This window comes from Montipora capricornis, chromosome 9 (assembly GCF_036669925.1).
Source record: "Montipora capricornis isolate CH-2021 chromosome 9, ASM3666992v2, whole genome shotgun sequence".
NCBI lineage: Eukaryota > Metazoa > Cnidaria > Anthozoa > Scleractinia > Acroporidae > Montipora > Montipora capricornis.
In genome coordinates, this window is record NC_090891.1 from 20,663,387 (window position 1) to 20,685,236 (window position 21,850).

The following is a 21,850-nucleotide window of genomic DNA, read 5'->3' on the forward strand; positions in this document are numbered from 1 at the left end:
ACTAATTAGGCCATCAGGCGACTTGTATTTCCTATTTTTTTAGCCTTCCGAAGTTCGACCAAAAAATCGGCCATTTATCAAGAATTTCCTTTGGTCCCCCCTTTGCTACTTTGCCAAAAATGGCCATTTTCGACACTTTTGCGAAAAATGTTATTTCTCTTCTAATAGGTCTTTTTTCATGCGGTTTTTTGCATAGCACAAATCTAGGATAGTTTAGCTTTCAATCCATACTAATTAGGCCATCAGGCGACTTGTATTTCCTATTTTTTTAGCCTTCCGAAGTTCGACCAAAAAATCGGCCATTTTTGAAAAATTTCCTTTGGTCCCCCCTTTGCTACTTTGCCAAAAATGGCCATTTTCGACACTTTTGCGAAAAATGTTATTTCTTCTCTAATAGGTCTTTTTTCATGCGGTTTTTTGCATAGCACAAATCTAGGATAGTTTAGCTTTCAATCCATACTAATTAGGCCATCAGGCGACTTGTATTTCCTATTTTTTAGCCTTCCGAAGTTCGACCAAAAAATCGGCCATTTTTGAAAATTTTCCTTTGGTCCCCCCTTTGCTACTTTGCCAAAAATGGCCATTTTCGACACTTTTGCGAAAAATGTTATGTCTCTTCTAATAGGTCTTTTTTCATGCGGTTTTTTGCATAGCACAAATCTAGGATAGTTTAGCTTTCAATCCATACTAATTAGGCCATCAGGCGACTTGTATTTCCTATTTTTTTAGCCTTCCGAAGTTCGACCAAAAAATCGGCCATTTTTGAAAAATTTCCTTTGGTCCCCCCTTTGCTACTTTGCCAAATTGGCCATTTTCGACACTTTTGCGAAAAATGTTATTTCTCCTCTAATAGGTCTTTTTTCATGCGGTTTTTTGCATAGCACAAATCTAGGATAGTTTAGCTTTCAATCCATACTAATTAGGCCATCAGGCGACTTGTATTTCCTATTTTTTTAGCCTTCCGAAGTTCGACCAAAAAATCGGCCATTTTTGAAAAATTTCCTTTGGTCCCCCCTTTGCTACTTTGCCAAAAATGGCCATTTTCGACACTTTTGCGAAAAATGTTATTTCTCCTCTAATAGGTCTTTTTTCATGCGGTTTTTTGCATAGCACAAATCTAGGATAGTTTAGCTTTCAATCCATACTAATTAGGCCATCAGGCGACTTGTATTTCCTATTTTTTTAGCCTTCCGAAGTTCGACCAAAAATCGGCCATTTTTGAAAAATTTCCTTTGGTCCCCCCTTTGCTACTTTGCCAAAAATGGCCATTTTCGACACTTTTGCGAAAAATGTTATTTCTCTTCTAATAGGTCTTTTTTCATGCGGTTTTTTGCATAGCAAAAATCTAGGATAGTTTAGCTTTCAATCCATACTAATTAGGCCATCAGGCGACTTGTATTTCCTATTTTTTTAGCCTTCCGAAGTTCGACCAAAAAATCGGCCATTTTTGAAAAATTTCCTTTGGTCCCCCCTTTGCTACTTTGCCAAAAATGGCCATTTTCGACACTTTTGCGAAAAATGTTATTTCTCCTCTAATAGGTCTTTTTTCATGCGGTTTTTTGCATAGCACAAATCTAGGATAGTTTAGCTTTCAATCCATACTAATTAGGCCATCAGGCGACTTGTATTTCCTATTTTTTTAGCCTTCCGAAGTTCGACCAAAAAATCGGCCATTTTTGAAAAGTTTCCTTTGGTCCCCCCTTTGCTACTTTGCCAAAAATGGCCATTTTCGACACTTTTGCGAAAAATGTTATTTCTCTTCTAATAGGTCTTTTTTCATGCGGTTTTTTGCATAGCACAAATCTAGGATAGTTTAGCTTTCAATCCATACTAATTAGGCCATCAGGCGACTTGTATTTCCTATTTTTTTAGCCTTCCGAAGTTCGACCAAAAATCGGCCATTTTTGAAAAATTTCCTTTGGTCCCCCCTTTGCTACTTTGCCAAAATGGCCATTTTCGACACTTTTGCGAAAAATGTTATTTCTCTTCTAATAGGTCTTTTTTCATGCGGTTTTTTGCATAGCACAAATCTAGGATAGTTTAGCTTTCAATCCATACTAATTAGGCCATCAGGCGACTTGTATTTCCTATTTTTTTAGCCTTCCGAAGTTCGACCAAAAATCGGCCATTTTTGAAACTTTGGCTTTGGTCCCCCCTTTGCTACTTTGCCAAAAATGGCCATTTTCGACACTTTTGCGAAAAATGTTATTTCTCTTCTAATAGGTCTTTTTTCATGCGGTTTTTTGCATAGCACAAATCTAGGATAGTTTAGCTTTCAATCCATACTAATTAGGCCATCAGGCGACTTGTATTTCCTATTTTTTTAGCCTTCCGAAGTTCGACCAAAAAATCGGCCATTTTTGCAAAATTTCCTTTGGTCCCCCCTTTGCTACTTTGCCAAAAATGGCCATTTTCGACACTTTTGCGAAAAATGTTATTTCTCTTCTAATAGGTCTTTTTCATGCGGTTTTTTGCATAGCACAAATCTAGGATAGTTTAGCTTTCAATCCATACTAATTAGGCCATCAGGCGACTTGTATTTCCTATTTTTTATACTTCCGAAGTTCGACCAAAAAATCGGCCATTTTTGAAAATTTCCTTTGGTCCCCCCTTTGCTACTTTGCCAAAAATGGCCATTTTCGACACTTTTGCGAAAAATGTTATTTCTCTTCTAATAGGTCTTTTTTCATGCGGTTTTTTGCATAGCACAAATCTAGGATAGTTTAGCTTTCAATCCATACTAATTAGGCCATCAGGCGACTTGTATTTCCTATTTTTTTAGCCTTCCGAAGTTCGATCAAAAAATCGGCCATTTTTGAAAATTTCCTTTGGTCCCCCCTTTGCTACTTTGCCAAAAATGGCCATTTTCGACACTTTTGCGAAAAATGTTATTTCTCTTCTAATAGGTCTTTTTTCATGCGGTTTTTTGCATAGCACAAATCTAGGATAGTTTAGCTTTCAATCCATACTAATTAGGCCATCAGGCGACTTGTATTTCCTATTTTTTTAGCCTTCCGAAGTTCGACCAAAAAATCGGCCATTTTTGAAAATTTCCTTTGGTCCCCCCTTTGCTACTTTGCCAAAAATGGCCATTTTCGACACTTTTTCGAAAAATGTTATTTCTCTTCTAATAGGTCTTTTTTCATGCGGTTTTTTGCATAGCACAAATCTAGGATAGTTTAGCTTTCAATCCATACTAATTAGGCCATCAGGCGACTTGTATTTCCTATTTTTTTAGCCTTCCGAAGTTCGACCAAAAAATCGGCCATTTTTGAAAAATTTCCTTTGGTCCCCCCTTTGCTACTTTGCCAAAAATGGCCATTTTCGACACTTTTGCGAAAAATGTTATTTCTCTTCTAATAGGTCTTTTTTCATGCGGTTTTTTGCATAGCACAAATCTAGGATAGTTTAGCTTTCAATCCATACTAATTAGGCCATCAGGCGACTTGTATTTCCTATTTTTTTAGCCTTCCGAAGTTCGACCAAAAAATCGGCCATTTTTGAAAAATTTCCTTTGGTCCCCCCTTTGCTACTTTGCCAAAAATGGCCATTTTCGACACTTTTGCGAAAAATGTTATTTCTCTTCTAATAGGTCTTTTTTCATGCGGTTTTTTGCATAGCACAAATCTAGGATAGTTTAGCTTTCAATCCATACTAATTAGGCCATCAGGCGACTTGTATTTCCTATTTTTTTAGCCTTCCGAAGTTCGACCAAAAAATCGGCCATTTTTGAAAAATTTCCTTTGGTCCCCCCTTGCTACTTTGCCAAAAATGGCCATTTTCGACACTTTTGCGAAAAATGTTATTTCTCTTCTAATAGGTCTTTTTTCATGCGGTTTTTTTGCATAGCACAAATCTAGGATAGTTTAGCTTTCAATCCATACTAATTAGGCCATCAGGCGACTTGTATTTCCTATTTTTTTAGCCTTCCGAAGTTCGACCAAAAAATCGGCCATTTTTGAAAAATTCCTTTGGTCCCCCCTTTGCTACTTTGCCAAAAATGGCCATTTTCGACACTTTTGCGAAAAATGTTATTTCTCTTCTAATAGGTCTTTTTTCATGCGGTTTTTTGCATAGCACAAATCTAGGATAGTTTAGCTTTCAATCCATACTAATTAGGCCATCAGGCGACTTGTATTTCCTATTTTTTTAGCCTTCCGAAGTTCGATCAAAAAATCGGCCATTTTTGAAAAATATTTCCTTTGGTCCCCCCTTTGCTACTTTGCCAAAAATGGCCAACTTCGACACTTTTGCGAAAAATGTTATTTCTCTTCTAATAGGTCTTTTTTCATGCGGTTTTTTGCATAGCACAAATCTAGGATAGTTTAGCTTTCAATCCATACTAATTAGGCCATCAGGCGACTTGTATTTCCTATTTTTTTAGCCTTCCGAAGTTCGACCAAAAAATCGGCCATTTTTGAAAATTTCCTTTGGTCCCCCCTTTGCTACTTTGCCAAAAATGGCCATTTTCGACACTTTTGCGAAAAATGTTATTTCTCTTCTAATAGGTCTTTTTTCATGCGGTTTTTTGCATAGCACAAATCTAGGATAGTTTAGCTTTCAATCCATACTAATTAGGCCATCAGGCGACTTGTATTTCCTATTTTTTTAGCCTTCCGAAGTTCGATTAAAAAAATCGGCCATTTTTGAAAAATTTCCTTTGGTCCCCCCTTTGCTACTTTGCCAAAAATGGCCATTTTCGACACTTTTGCGAAAATGGTATTTATACTCTAATAGGTCTTTTTTCATGCGGTTTTTTGCATAGCACAAATCTAGGATAGTTTAGCTTTCAATCCATACTAATTAGGCCATCAGGCGACTTGTATTTCCTATTTTTTTAGCCTTCCGAAGTTCGACCAAAAAATCGGCCATTTTTTCAAAAATTTCCTTTGGTCCCCCTTTGCTACTTTGCCAATAATGTCCATTTACGACTCTTTTGCGAAAAATGTTTTTTCTCTTCTAATAGGTCTTTTTTCATGCGGTTTTTTGCATAGCACAAATCTAGGATAGTTTAGCTTTCAATCCATACTAATTAGGCCATCAGGCGACTTGTATTTCCTATTTTTTTAGCCTTCGGAAGTTCGATCAAAAAATCGGCCATTTTTGAAAATTTTCCTTTGGTCCCCCCTTTGCTACTTTGCCAAAAATGGCCATTTTCGACACTTTTGCGAAAATTTTATTTCTCTTCTAATAGGTCTTTTTTCATGCGGTTTTTTGCATAGCACAAATCTAGGATAGTTTAGCTTTCAATCCATACTAATTAGGCCATCAGGCGACTTGTATTTCCTATTTTTTTAGCCTTCCGAAGTTCGATCAAAAAATCGGCCATTTTTGAAAAATTTCCTTTGGTCCCCCCTTTGCTACTTTGCCAAAAATGGCCATTTTCGACACTTTTGCGAAAAATGTTATTTCTCTTCTAATAGGTCTTTTTTCATGCGGTTTTTTGCATAGCACAAATCTAGGATAGTTTAGCTTTCAATCCATACTAATTAAGCCATCAGGCGACTTGTATTTCCTATTTTTTTTAGCCTTCCGAAGTTCGACCAAAAAATCGGCCATTTTTGAAAAATTTCCTTTGGTCCCCCCTTTGCTACTTTGCCAAAAATGGCCATTTTCGACACTTTTGCGAAAAATGTTATTTCTCCTCTAATAGGTCTTTTTTCATGCGGTTTTTTGCATAGCACAAATCTAGGATAGTTTAGCTTTCAATCCATACTAATTAGGCCATCAGGCGACTTGTATTTCCTAATTTTTTAGCCTTCCGAAGTTCGACCAAAAAATCGGCCATTTTTGAAAAATTTCCTTTGGTCCCCCCTTTGCTACTTTGCCAAAAATGGCCATTTTCGACACTTTTGCGAAAAATGTTATTTCTCTTCTAATAGGTCTTTTTTCATGCGGTTTTTTGCATAGCACAAATCTAGGATAGTTTAGCTTTCAATCCTTACTAATTAGGCCATCAGGCGACTTGTATTTCCTATTTTTTTAGCCTTCGGAAGTTCGACCAAAAAATCGGCCATTTTTGAAAATTTACCCTCGGTGGTCCCTTTGCTACTTTGCCAAAAATGGCCATTTTCGACACTTTTGCGAAAAATGTTATTTCTCTTCTAATATATCTCTTCCCCTGCGGTTTTTTGCATAGCACACATCTAGGCTAGTTTAGCTTTCAATCCATACTAATTAGGCCATCAGGCGACTTGTATTTCCTATTTTTTTAGCCTTCCGAAGTTCGACCAAAAAATCGGCCATTTTGAAAATTTTCCTTTGGTCCCCCCTTTGCTACTTTGCCAAAAATGGCCATTTTCGACACTATTGCGAAAAATGTTATTTCTCTTCTAATAGGTCTTTTTTCATGCGGTTTTTTGCTTAGCAACAAATCTAGGGATCAGTTTAGCTTTTCAATCCATACTAGATTAGGGCCATCAGGCGACTTGTAATTTCCTAATTTTTTAGCCTCGGAAAGTTCGAAAAAAAAATCGGCCATTTTTGAAAATTTCCTTTGGTCCACCCTTTTGCTACTTTGCCAAAAATGGCCATTTTGCACACTTTTGCGAACAATGTTATTTCTGCTCTAATAGGTACTTTGTTTCATTTGCGGTTTTTTATTAGGCATAGCACAAATCTAGGATAGTTAGCTTTCAAGCCATAGAAATTAGGCCATCAGGCGACGTGATATTTCCTCTCTTTTTAGCCTTCGCGCACAGCGGGCCAGCCCAGCAGGGACATCACCGACAACTCGGCCATTTTGCGTTCAAGAGAAGATTTGCTTTGGTCCCCCCTTTGAGACTTTGCCAAAAAGGGCCCATTTTCGACACTTTTGCGAAAAATGTTATTTCTGCTCTAATAGGTACGTTTTTCATGCGGTTTTTTGGCATAGCACAAATCTAGCGATAGTTTTAGCTTTCAATCCATACTAATTAGGCCCTCAGGCGACTTGTCTTCCTATTTTTTTAGCCTTCGGAATTGTTCGACCAAAAAAATTGGCCATTTTTGAAAATTTTCCTTGGTCCCCCCTTTGGTACTGTTGCCAAAAATGGGCATTTTTGACATTTTTGCGAAAAATGTCTTCTGCTCTAATATGGTCTTTTTTCATGGCGGTTTTTTTGCATAGCACAAATCTAGGATAGTTTCGCTTTCAATCAATACTAATTAGGCCTTCAGGCGGGACTTGTATTTCCTATTTTGTTAGCCTTCGGAAGCTCGGACCAAAAAATCGGCCGTTTGAAAATTTCCGTTGGTCCCCCCTTTGCTACTTTGCCAAAAATGGCCATTTTCGACACTTTTGCGAAACAATGTTATTTGCTTCTACTAGGTCTTTTTTCAGGCGGGTTTTTGCCTAGCACAAAATCTAGGATAGTTTAGCTTTCAATCCATACTAATTAGGCCCCATCAGGCGACTTGTATTTCCTATTTTTTTAGCCTTCGGAAGTTTCGTACCAAAAAAATCGGCCATTTTTGAACAAATTTTCTTTGGTTCCCCCCTTTGCTACTTTGCCAAAAATGGCCATTTTTGACACTTTTGCGAAAAATGGAACTTCTCTGCTCATAGCGTCTTTTTTCATGCGGTTTTTTGCATAGCACAAATCTAGGATCGTTTAGATTCAATCCATACTAATTAGGCCATCAGTCGACTTGTATTGTCCTATTTTTGTAGCCTTCGGAAGTTCGCCCCAAAAAAATCGGCCATTTTTGAAAATTTCCTTTGGTCCACCCTTTGCTACTTTGCAAAAAATGGCCATTTTTGACACTTTTGCGAAAAAACGTATTTCTGCCGTGCTAATAGGGCTTGTTTCATGCGGGTTTTTGCATAGCACAAATCTAGGATAGTGTAGCTTTCAATCCATACTAATTAGGCCATCAGGCGACTTGTATTTCCTATTTTTTTATCACTTTTGGAAGTTCGACCAAAAAATCGGCCATTTTTGAACAATTTCCTTTGGTCCCCCCTTTGCTACTTTGCACAAAAATTGGCCATTGTTTGACACTTTTGCGAAAAATGTTATTCGGACTCTTCTAATAGGTCTTTTTTCATTGCGGTTTTTTACATAGCACAAATCTAGGATAGTTTAGGCTTCAAGCCATACTAATTAGGCCATCAGGCGACTTTGTATTTCCTATTTTTTTAGCCTGCGGAAGTTCGACCAAAAAAATCGGCCTTTTTTTAACAATTTTATTTGGTCCCCCCTTTGCTACTTTGCCACAATTTGGCATTTTTGACCCTTTTGCGGAAAATGTTATTTCTCTGCCTAATAGGTCTTTTTTCATGCGGTTTTTTGCATAGCACAAATCTAGGATAGTTTAGCTTTCAATCCATACTAATTAGGCCATCAGGCGACTTGTATTTCCTATTTTTTTAGCCTTCCGAAGTTCGATCAAAAAATCGGCCATTTTTGAAAATATTCATTTGGTCCCCCCTTTGCTACTTTGCCAAAAATGGCCATTTTCGACACTTTTGCGAAAAATGTTATTTCTCTTCTAATAGGTCTTTTTTCATGCGGTTTTTTGCATAGCACAAATCTAGGATAGTTTAGCTTTCAATCCATACTAATTAGGCCATCAGGCGACTTGTATTTCCTATTTTTTTAGCCTTCCGAAGTTCGATCAAAAAATCGGCCATTTTTGAAAAATTTCCTTTGGTCCCCCCTTTGCTACTTTGCCAAAAATGGCCATTTTCGACACTTTTGCGAAAAATGTTATTTCTCTTCTAATAGGTCTTTTTTCATGCGGTTTTTTGCATAGCACAAATCTAGGATAGTTTAGCTTTCAATCCATACTAATTAGGCCATCAGGCGACTTGTATTTCCTATTTTTTTAGCCTTCCGAAGTTCGATCAAAAAATCGGCCATTTTTGAAAAATTTCCTTTGGTCCCCCCTTTGCTACTTTGCCAAAAATGGCCATTTTCGACACTTTTGCGAAAAATGTTATTTCTCTTCTAATAGGTCTTTTTTCATGCGGTTTTTTGCATAGCACAAATCTAGGATAGTTTAGCTTTCAATCCATACTAATTAGGCCATCAGGCGACTTGTATTTCCTATTTTTTTAGCCTTCCGAAGTTCGATCAAAAAATCGGCCATTTTTGAAAATTTCCTTTGGTCCCCCCTTTGCTACTTTGCCAAAAATGGCCATTTTCGACACTTTTGCGAAAAATGTTATTTCTCTTCTAATAGGTCTTTTTTCATGCGGTTTTTTGCATAGCACAAATCTAGGATAGTTTAGCTTTCAATCCATACTAATTAGGCCATCAGGCGACTTGTATTTCCTATTTTTTTAGCCTTCCGAAGTTCGATCAAAAAATCGGCCATTTTTGAAAAATTTCCTTTGGTCCCCCCTTTGCTACTTTGCCAAAAATGGCCATTTTCGACACTTTTGCGAAAAATGTTATTTCTCTTCTAATAGGTCTTTTTTCATGCGGTTTTTTGCATAGCACAAATCTAGGATAGTTTAGCTTTCAATCCATACTAATTAGGCCATCAGGCGACTTGTATTTCCTATTTTTTTAGCCTTCCGAAGTTCGATCAAAAAATCGGCCATTTTTGAAAAATTTCCTTTGGTCCCCCCTTTGCTACTTTGCCAAAAATGGCCATTTTCGACACTTTTGCGAAAAATGTTATTTCTCTTCTAATAGGTCTTTTTTCATGCGGTTTTTTGCATAGCACAAATCTAGGATAGTTTAGCTTTCAATCCATACTAATTAGGCCATCAGGCGACTTGTATTTCCTATTTTTTTAGCCTTCCGAAGTTCGATCAAAAAATCGGCCATTTTTGAAAAATTTCCTTTGGTCCCCCCTTTGCTACTTTGCCAAAAATGGCCATTTTCGACACTTTTGCGAAAAATGTTATTTCTCTTCTAATAGGTCTTTTTTCATGCGGTTTTTTGCATAGCACAAATCTAGGATAGTTTAGCTTTCAATCCATACTAATTAGGCCATCAGGCGACTTGTATTTCCTATTTTTTTAGCCTTCCGAAGTTCGATCAAAAAATCGGCCATTTTTGAAAAATTTCCTTTGGTCCCCCCTTTGCTACTTTGCCAAAAATGGCCATTTTCGACACTTTTGCGAAAAATGTTATTTCTCTTCTAATAGGTCTTTTTTCATGCGGTTTTTTGCATAGCACAAATCTAGGATAGTTTAGCTTTCAATCCATACTAATTAGGCCATCAGGCGACTTGTATTTCCTATTTTTTTAGCCTTCCGAAGTTCGATCAAAAAATCGGCCATTTTTGAAAAATTTCCTTTGGTCCCCCCTTTGCTACTTTGCCAAAAATGGCCATTTTCGACACTTTTGCGAAAAATGTTATTTCTCTTCTAATAGGTCTTTTTTCATGCGGTTTTTTGCATAGCACAAATCTAGGATAGTTTAGCTTTCAATCCATACTAATTAGGCCATCAGGCGACTTGTATTTCCTATTTTTTTAGCCTTCCGAAGTTCGATCAAAAAATCGGCCATTTTTGAAAATTTCCTTTGGTCCCCCCTTTGCTACTTTGCCAAAAATGGCCATTTTCGACACTTTTGCGAAAAATGTTATTTCTCTTCTAATAGGTCTTTTTTCATGCGGTTTTTTGCATAGCACAAATCTAGGATAGTTTAGCTTTCAATCCATACTAATTAGGCCATCAGGCGACTTGTATTTCCTATTTTTTTAGCCTTCCGAAGTTCGATCAAAAAATCGGCCATTTTTGAAAAATTTCCTTTGGTCCCCCCTTTGCTACTTTGCCAAAAATGGCCATTTTCGACACTTTTGCGAAAAATGTTATTTCTCTTCTAATAGGTCTTTTTTCATGCGGTTTTTTGCATAGCACAAATCTAGGATAGTTTAGCTTTCAATCCATACTAATTAGGCCATCAGGCGACTTGTATTTCCTATTTTTTTAGCCTTCCGAAGTTCGATCAAAAAATCGGCCATTTTTGAAAATTTCCTTTGGTCCCCCCTTTGCTACTTTGCCAAAAATGGCCATTTTCGACACTTTTGCGAAAAATGTTATTTCTCTTCTAATAGGTCTTTTTTCATGCGGTTTTTTGCATAGCACAAATCTAGGATAGTTTAGCTTTCAATCCATACTAATTAGGCCATCAGGCGACTTGTATTTCCTATTTTTTTAGCCTTCCGAAGTTCGATCAAAAAATCGGCCATTTTTGAAAAATTTCCTTTGGTCCCCCCTTTGCTACTTTGCCAAAAATGGCCATTTTCGACACTTTTGCGAAAAATGTTATTTCTCTTCTAATAGGTCTTTTTTCATGCGGTTTTTTGCATAGCACAAATCTAGGATAGTTTAGCTTTCAATCCATACTAATTAGGCCATCAGGCGACTTGTATTTCCTATTTTTTTAGCCTTCCGAAGTTCGATCAAAAAATCGGCCATTTTTGAAAAATTTCCTTTGGTCCCCCCTTTGCTACTTTGCCAAAAATGGCCATTTTCGACACTTTTGCGAAAAATGTTATTTCTCTTCTAATAGGTCTTTTTTCATGCGGTTTTTTGCATAGCACAAATCTAGGATAGTTTAGCTTTCAATCCATACTAATTAGGCCATCAGGCGACTTGTATTTCCTATTTTTTTAGCCTTCCGAAGTTCGATCAAAAAATCGGCCATTTTTGAAAAATTTCCTTTGGTCCCCCCTTTGCTACTTTGCCAAAAATGGCCATTTTCGACACTTTTGCGAAAAATGTTATTTCTCTTCTAATAGGTCTTTTTTCATGCGGTTTTTTGCATAGCACAAATCTAGGATAGTTTAGCTTTCAATCCATACTAATTAGGCCATCAGGCGACTTGTATTTCCTATTTTTTTAGCCTTCCGAAGTTCGATCAAAAAATCGGCCATTTTTGAAAAATTTCCTTTGGTCCCCCCTTTGCTACTTTGCCAAAAATGGCCATTTTCGACACTTTTGCGAAAAATGTTATTTCTCTTCTAATAGGTCTTTTTTCATGCGGTTTTTTGCATAGCACAAATCTAGGATAGTTTAGCTTTCAATCCATACTAATTAGGCCATCAGGCGACTTGTATTTCCTATTTTTTTAGCCTTCCGAAGTTCGATCAAAAAATCGGCCATTTTTGAAAAATTTCCTTTGGTCCCCCCTTTGCTACTTTGCCAAAAATGGCCATTTTCGACACTTTTGCGAAAAATGTTATTTCTCTTCTAATAGGTCTTTTTTCATGCGGTTTTTTGCATAGCACAAATCTAGGATAGTTTAGCTTTCAATCCATACTAATTAGGCCATCAGGCGACTTGTATTTCCTATTTTTTTAGCCTTCCGAAGTTCGATCAAAAAATCGGCCATTTTTGAAAAATTTCCTTTGGTCCCCCCTTTGCTACTTTGCCAAAAATGGCCATTTTCGACACTTTTGCGAAAAATGTTATTTCTCTTCTAATAGGTCTTTTTTCATGCGGTTTTTTGCATAGCACAAATCTAGGATAGTTTAGCTTTCAATCCATACTAATTAGGCCATCAGGCGACTTGTATTTCCTATTTTTTTAGCCTTCCGAAGTTCGATCAAAAAATCGGCCATTTTTGAAAAATTTCCTTTGGTCCCCCCTTTGCTACTTTGCCAAAAATGGCCATTTTCGACACTTTTGCGAAAAATGTTATTTCTCTTCTAATAGGTCTTTTTTCATGCGGTTTTTTGCATAGCACAAATCTAGGATAGTTTAGCTTTCAATCCATACTAATTAGGCCATCAGGCGACTTGTATTTCCTATTTTTTTAGCCTTCCGAAGTTCGATCAAAAAATCGGCCATTTTTGAAAAATTTCCTTTGGTCCCCCCTTTGCTACTTTGCCAAAAATGGCCATTTTCGACACTTTTGCGAAAAATGTTATTTCTCTTCTAATAGGTCTTTTTTCATGCGGTTTTTTGCATAGCACAAATCTAGGATAGTTTAGCTTTCAATCCATACTAATTAGGCCATCAGGCGACTTGTATTTCCTATTTTTTTAGCCTTCCGAAGTTCGATCAAAAAATCGGCCATTTTTGAAAAATTTCCTTTGGTCCCCCCTTTGCTACTTTGCCAAAAATGGCCATTTTCGACACTTTTGCGAAAAATGTTATTTCTCTTCTAATAGGTCTTTTTTCATGCGGTTTTTTGCATAGCACAAATCTAGGATAGTTTAGCTTTCAATCCATACTAATTAGGCCATCAGGCGACTTGTATTTCCTATTTTTTTAGCCTTCCGAAGTTCGATCAAAAAATCGGCCATTTTTGAAAAATTTCCTTTGGTCCCCCCTTTGCTACTTTGCCAAAAATGGCCATTTTCGACACTTTTGCGAAAAATGTTATTTCTCTTCTAATAGGTCTTTTTTCATGCGGTTTTTTGCATAGCACAAATCTAGGATAGTTTAGCTTTCAATCCATACTAATTAGGCCATCAGGCGACTTGTATTTCCTATTTTTTTAGCCTTCCGAAGTTCGATCAAAAAATCGGCCATTTTTGAAAAATTTCCTTTGGTCCCCCCTTTGCTACTTTGCCAAAAATGGCCATTTTCGACACTTTTGCGAAAAATGTTATTTCTCTTCTAATAGGTCTTTTTTCATGCGGTTTTTTGCATAGCACAAATCTAGGATAGTTTAGCTTTCAATCCATACTAATTAGGCCATCAGGCGACTTGTATTTCCTATTTTTTTAGCCTTCCGAAGTTCGATCAAAAAATCGGCCATTTTTGAAAATTTCCTTTGGTCCCCCCTTTGCTACTTTGCCAAAAATGGCCATTTTCGACACTTTTGCGAAAAATGTTATTTCTCTTCTAATAGGTCTTTTTTCATGCGGTTTTTTGCATAGCACAAATCTAGGATAGTTTAGCTTTCAATCCATACTAATTAGGCCATCAGGCGACTTGTATTTCCTATTTTTTTAGCCTTCCGAAGTTCGATCAAAAAATCGGCCATTTTTGAAAAATTTCCTTTGGTCCCCCCTTTGCTACTTTGCCAAAAATGGCCATTTTCGACACTTTTGCGAAAAATGTTATTTCTCTTCTAATAGGTCTTTTTTCATGCGGTTTTTTGCATAGCACAAATCTAGGATAGTTTAGCTTTCAATCCATACTAATTAGGCCATCAGGCGACTTGTATTTCCTATTTTTTTAGCCTTCCGAAGTTCGATCAAAAAATCGGCCATTTTTGAAAATTTCCTTTGGTCCCCCCTTTGCTACTTTGCCAAAAATGGCCATTTTCGACACTTTTGCGAAAAATGTTATTTCTCTTCTAATAGGTCTTTTTTCATGCGGTTTTTTGCATAGCACAAATCTAGGATAGTTTAGCTTTCAATCCATACTAATTAGGCCATCAGGCGACTTGTATTTCCTATTTTTTTAGCCTTCCGAAGTTCGATCAAAAAATCGGCCATTTTTGAAAAATTTCCTTTGGTCCCCCCTTTGCTACTTTGCCAAAAATGGCCATTTTCGACACTTTTGCGAAAAATGTTATTTCTCTTCTAATAGGTCTTTTTTCATGCGGTTTTTTGCATAGCACAAATCTAGGATAGTTTAGCTTTCAATCCATACTAATTAGGCCATCAGGCGACTTGTATTTCCTATTTTTTTAGCCTTCCGAAGTTCGATCAAAAAATCGGCCATTTTTGAAAAATTTCCTTTGGTCCCCCCTTTGCTACTTTGCCAAAAATGGCCATTTTCGACACTTTTGCGAAAAATGTTATTTCTCTTCTAATAGGTCTTTTTTCATGCGGTTTTTTGCATAGCACAAATCTAGGATAGTTTAGCTTTCAATCCATACTAATTAGGCCATCAGGCGACTTGTATTTCCTATTTTTTTAGCCTTCCGAAGTTCGATCAAAAAATCGGCCATTTTTGAAAAATTTCCTTTGGTCCCCCCTTTGCTACTTTGCCAAAAATGGCCATTTTCGACACTTTTGCGAAAAATGTTATTTCTCTTCTAATAGGTCTTTTTTCATGCGGTTTTTTGCATAGCACAAATCTAGGATAGTTTAGCTTTCAATCCATACTAATTAGGCCATCAGGCGACTTGTATTTCCTATTTTTTTAGCCTTCCGAAGTTCGATCAAAAAATCGGCCATTTTTGAAAAATTTCCTTTGGTCCCCCCTTTGCTACTTTGCCAAAAATGGCCATTTTCGACACTTTTGCGAAAAATGTTATTTCTCTTCTAATAGGTCTTTTTTCATGCGGTTTTTTGCATAGCACAAATCTAGGATAGTTTAGCTTTCAATCCATACTAATTAGGCCATCAGGCGACTTGTATTTCCTATTTTTTTAGCCTTCCGAAGTTCGATCAAAAAATCGGCCATTTTTGAAAAATTTCCTTTGGTCCCCCCTTTGCTACTTTGCCAAAAATGGCCATTTTCGACACTTTTGCGAAAAATGTTATTTCTCTTCTAATAGGTCTTTTTTCATGCGGTTTTTTGCATAGCACAAATCTAGGATAGTTTAGCTTTCAATCCATACTAATTAGGCCATCAGGCGACTTGTATTTCCTATTTTTTTAGCCTTCCGAAGTTCGATCAAAAAATCGGCCATTTTTGAAAAATTTCCTTTGGTCCCCCCTTTGCTACTTTGCCAAAAATGGCCATTTTCGACACTTTTGCGAAAAATGTTATTTCTCTTCTAATAGGTCTTTTTTCATGCGGTTTTTTGCATAGCACAAATCTAGGATAGTTTAGCTTTCAATCCATACTAATTAGGCCATCAGGCGACTTGTATTTCCTATTTTTTTAGCCTTCCGAAGTTCGATCAAAAAATCGGCCATTTTTGAAAAATTTCCTTTGGTCCCCCCTTTGCTACTTTGCCAAAAATGGCCATTTTCGACACTTTTGCGAAAAATGTTATTTCTCTTCTAATAGGTCTTTTTTCATGCGGTTTTTTGCATAGCACAAATCTAGGATAGTTTAGCTTTCAATCCATACTAATTAGGCCATCAGGCGACTTGTATTTCCTATTTTTTTAGCCTTCCGAAGTTCGATCAAAAAATCGGCCATTTTTGAAAAATTTCCTTTGGTCCCCCCTTTGCTACTTTGCCAAAAATGGCCATTTTCGACACTTTTGCGAAAAATGTTATTTCTCTTCTAATAGGTCTTTTTTCATGCGGTTTTTTGCATAGCACAAATCTAGGATAGTTTAGCTTTCAATCCATACTAATTAGGCCATCAGGCGACTTGTATTTCCTATTTTTTTAGCCTTCCGAAGTTCGATCAAAAAATCGGCCATTTTTGAAAAATTTCCTTTGGTCCCCCCTTTGCTACTTTGCCAAAAATGGCCATTTTCGACACTTTTGCGAAAAATGTTATTTCTCTTCTAATAGGTCTTTTTTCATGCGGTTTTTTGCATAGCACAAATCTAGGATAGTTTAGCTTTCAATCCATACTAATTAGGCCATCAGGCGACTTGTATTTCCTATTTTTTTAGCCTTCCGAAGTTCGATCAAAAAATCGGCCATTTTTGAAAAATTTCCTTTGGTCCCCCCTTTGCTACTTTGCCAAAAATGGCCATTTTCGACACTTTTGCGAAAAATGTTATTTCTCTTCTAATAGGTCTTTTTTCATGCGGTTTTTTGCATAGCACAAATCTAGGATAGTTTAGCTTTCAATCCATACTAATTAGGCCATCAGGCGACTTGTATTTCCTATTTTTTTAGCCTTCCGAAGTTCGATCAAAAAATCGGCCATTTTTGAAAAATTTCCTTTGGTCCCCCCTTTGCTACTTTGCCAAAAATGGCCATTTTCGACACTTTTGCGAAAAATGTTATTTCTCTTCTAATAGGTCTTTTTTCATGCGGTTTTTTGCATAGCACAAATCTAGGATAGTTTAGCTTTCAATCCATACTAATTAGGCCATCAGGCGACTTGTATTTCCTATTTTTTTAGCCTTCCGAAGTTCGATCAAAAAATCGGCCATTTTTGAAAAATTTCCTTTGGTCCCCCCTTTGCTACTTTGCCAAAAATGGCCATTTTCGACACTTTTGCGAAAAATGTTATTTCTCTTCTAATAGGTCTTTTTTCATGCGGTTTTTTGCATAGCACAAATCTAGGATAGTTTAGCTTTCAATCCATACTAATTAGGCCATCAGGCGACTTGTATTTCCTATTTTTTTAGCCTTCCGAAGTTCGATCAAAAAATCGGCCATTTTTGAAAATTTTCCTTTGGTCCCCCCTTTGCTACTTTGCCAAAAATGGCCATTTTCGACACTTTTGCGAAAAATGTTATTTCTCTTCTAATAGGTCTTTTTTCATGCGGTTTTTTGCATAGCACAAATCTAGGATAGTTTAGCTTTCAATCCATACTAATTAGGCCATCAGGCGACTTGTATTTCCTATTTTTTTAGCCTTCCGAAGTTCGATCAAAAAATCGGCCATTTTTGAAAATTTTCCTTTGGTCCCCCCTTTGCTACTTTGCCAAAAATGGCCATTTTCGACACTTTTGCGAAAAATGTTATTTCTCTTCTAATAGGTCTTTTTTCATGCGGTTTTTTGCATAGCACAAATCTAGGATAGTTTAGCTTTCAATCCATACTAATTAGGCCATCAGGCGACTTGTATTTCCTATTTTTTTAGCCTTCCGAAGTTCGATCAAAAAATCGGCCATTTTTGAAAAATTTCCTTTGGTCCCCCCTTTGCTACTTTGCCAAAAATGGCCATTTTCGACACTTTTGCGAAAAATGTTATTTCTCTTCTAATAGGTCTTTTTTCATGCGGTTTTTTGCATAGCACAAATCTAGGATAGTTTAGCTTTCAATCCATACTAATTAGGCCATCAGGCGACTTGTATTTCCTATTTTTTTAGCCTTCCGAAGTTCGATCAAAAAATCGGCCATTTTTGAAAAATTTCCTTTGGTCCCCCCTTTGCTACTTTGCCAAAAATGGCCATTTTCGACACTTTTGCGAAAAATGTTATTTCTCTTCTAATAGGTCTTTTTTCATGCGGTTTTTTGCATAGCACAAATCTAGGATAGTTTAGCTTTCAATCCATACTAATTAGGCCATCAGGCGACTTGTATTTCCTATTTTTTTAGCCTTCCGAAGTTCGATCAAAAAATCGGCCATTTTTGAAAAATTTCCTTTGGTCCCCCCTTTGCTACTTTGCCAAAAATGGCCATTTTCGACACTTTTGCGAAAAATGTTATTTCTCTTCTAATAGGTCTTTTTTCATGCGGTTTTTTGCATAGCACAAATCTAGGATAGTTTAGCTTTCAATCCATACTAATTAGGCCATCAGGCGACTTGTATTTCCTATTTTTTTAGCCTTCCGAAGTTCGATCAAAAAATCGGCCATTTTTGAAAAATTTCCTTTGGTCCCCCCTTTGCTACTTTGCCAAAAATGGCCATTTTCGACACTTTTGCGAAAAATGTTATTTCTCTTCTAATAGGTCTTTTTTCATGCGGTTTTTTGCATAGCACAAATCTAGGATAGTTTAGCTTTCAATCCATACTAATTAGGCCATCAGGCGACTTGTATTTCCTATTTTTTTAGCCTTCCGAAGTTCGATCAAAAAATCGGCCATTTTTGAAAAATTTCCTTTGGTCCCCCCTTTGCTACTTTGCCAAAAATGGCCATTTTCGACACTTTTGCGAAAAATGTTATTTCTCTTCTAATAGGTCTTTTTTCATGCGGTTTTTTGCATAGCACAAATCTAGGATAGTTTAGCTTTCAATCCATACTAATTAGGCCATCAGGCGACTTGTATTTCCTATTTTTTTAGCCTTCCGAAGTTCGATCAAAAAATCGGCCATTTTTGAAAAATTTCCTTTGGTCCCCCCTTTGCTACTTTGCCAAAAATGGCCATTTTCGACACTTTTGCGAAAAATGTTATTTCTCTTCTAATAGGTCTTTTTTCATGCGGTTTTTTGCATAGCACAAATCTAGGATAGTTTAGCTTTCAATCCATACTAATTAGGCCATCAGGCGACTTGTATTTCCTATTTTTTTAGCCTTCCGAAGTTCGATCAAAAAATCGGCCATTTTTGAAAAATTTCCTTTGGTCCCCCCTTTGCTACTTTGCCAAAAATGGCCATTTTCGACACTTTTGCGAAAAATGTTATTTCTCTTCTAATAGGTCTTTTTTCATGCGGTTTTTTGCATAGCACAAATCTAGGATAGTTTAGCTTTCAATCCATACTAATTAGGCCATCAGGCGACTTGTATTTCCTATTTTTTTAGCCTTCCGAAGTTCGATCAAAAAATCGGCCATTTTTGAAAAATTTCCTTTGGTCCCCCCTTTGCTACTTTGCCAAAAATGGCCATTTTCGACACTTTTGCGAAAAATGTTATTTCTCTTCTAATAGGTCTTTTTTCATGCGGTTTTTTGCATAGCACAAATCTAGGATAGTTTAGCTTTCAATCCATACTAATTAGGCCATCAGGCGACTTGTATTTCCTATTTTTTTAGCCTTCCGAAGTTCGATCAAAAAATCGGCCATTTTTGAAAAATTTCCTTTGGTCCCCCCTTTGCTACTTTGCCAAAAATGGCCATTTTCGACACTTTTGCGAAAAATGTTATTTCTCTTCTAATAGGTCTTTTTTCATGCGGTTTTTTGCATAGCACAAATCTAGGATAGTTTAGCTTTCAATCCATACTAATTAGGCCATCAGGCGACTTGTATTTCCTATTTTTTTAGCCTTCCGAAGTTCGATCAAAAAATCGGCCATTTTTGAAAAATTTCCTTTGGTCCCCCCTTTGCTACTTTGCCAAAAATGGCCATTTTCGACACTTTTGCGAAAAATGTTATTTCTCTTCTAATAGGTCTTTTTTCATGCGGTTTTTTGCATAGCACAAATCTAGGATAGTTTAGCTTTCAATCCATACTAATTAGGCCATCAGGCGACTTGTATTTCCTATTTTTTTAGCCTTCCGAAGTTCGATCAAAAAATCGGCCATTTTTGAAAAATTTCCTTTGGTCCCCCCTTTGCTACTTTGCCAAAAATGGCCATTTTCGACACTTTTGCGAAAAATGTTATTTCTCTTCTAATAGGTCTTTTTTCATGCGGTTTTTTGCATAGCACAAATCTAGGATAGTTTAGCTTTCAATCCATACTAATTAGGCCATCAGGCGACTTGTATTTCCTATTTTTTTAGCCTTCCGAAGTTCGATCAAAAAATCGGCCATTTTTGAAAAATTTCCTTTGGTCCCCCCTTTGCTACTTTGCCAAAAATGGCCATTTTCGACACTTTTGCGAAAAATGTTATTTCTCTTCTAATAGGTCTTTTTTCATGCGGTTTTTTGCATAGCACAAATCTAGGATAGTTTAGCTTTCAATCCATACTAATTAGGCCATCAGGCGACTTGTATTTCCTATTTTTTTAGCCTTCCGAAGTTCGATCAAAAAATCGGCCATTTTTGAAAAATTTCCTTTGGTCCCCCCTTTGCTACTTTGCCAAAAATGGCCATTTTCGACACTTTTGCGAAAAATGTTATTTCTCTTCTAATAGGTCTTTTTTCATGCGGTTTTTTGCATAGCACAAATCTAGGATAGTTTAGCTTTCAATCCATACTAATTAGGCCATCAGGCGACTTGTATTTCCTATTTTTTTAGCCTTCCGAAGTTCGATCAAAAAATCGGCCATTTTTGAAAAATTTCCTTTGGTCCCCCCTTTGCTACTTTGCCAAAAATGGCCATTTTCGACACTTTTGCGAAAAATGTTATTTCTCTTCTAATAGGTCTTTTTTCATGCGGTTTTTTGCATAGCACAAATCTAGGATAGTTTAGCTTTCAATCCATACTAATTAGGCCATCAGGCGACTTGTATTTCCTATTTTTTTAGCCTTCCGAAGTTCGATCAAAAAATCGGCCATTTTTGAAAAATTTCCTTTGGTCCCCCCTTTGCTACTTTGCCAAAAATGGCCATTTTCGACACTTTTGCGAAAAATGTTATTTCTCTTCTAATAGGTCTTTTTTCATGCGGTTTTTTGCATAGCACAAATCTAGGATAGTTTAGCTTTCAATCCATACTAATTAGGCCATCAGGCGACTTGTATTTCCTATTTTTTTAGCCTTCCGAAGTTCGATCAAAAAATCGGCCATTTTTGAAAAATTTCCTTTGGTCCCCCCTTTGCTACTTTGCCAAAAATGGCCATTTTCGACACTTTTGCGAAAAATGTTATTTCTCTTCTAATAGGTCTTTTTTCATGCGGTTTTTTGCATAGCACAAATCTAGGATAGTTTAGCTTTCAATCCATACTAATTAGGCCATCAGGCGACTTGTATTTCCTATTTTTTTAGCCTTCCGAAGTTCGATCAAAAAATCGGCCATTTTTGAAAATTTCCTTTGGTCCCCCCTTTGCTACTTTGCCAAAAATGGCCATTTTCGACACTTTTGCGAAAAATGTTATTTCTCTTCTAATAGGTCTTTTTTCATGCGGTTTTTTGCATAGCACAAATCTAGGATAGTTTAGCTTTCAATCCATACTAATTAGGCCATCAGGCGACTTGTATTTCCTATTTTTTTAGCCTTCCGAAGTTCGATCAAAAAATCGGCCATTTTTGAAAAATTTCCTTTGGTCCCCCCTTTGCTACTTTGCCAAAAATGGCCATTTTCGACACTTTTGCGAAAAATGTTATTTCTCTTCTAATAGGTCTTTTTTCATGCGGTTTTTTGCATAGCACAAATCTAGGATAGTTTAGCTTTCAATCCATACTAATTAGGCCATCAGGCGACTTGTATTTCCTATTTTTTTAGCCTTCCGAAGTTCGATCAAAAAATCGGCCATTTTTGAAAAATTTCCTTTGGTCCCCCCTTTGCTACTTTGCCAAAAATGGCCATTTTCGACACTTTTGCGAAAAATGTTATTTCTCTTCTAATAGGTCTTTTTTCATGCGGTTTTTTGCATAGCACAAATCTAGGATAGTTTAGCTTTCAATCCATACTAATTAGGCCATCAGGCGACTTGTATTTCCTA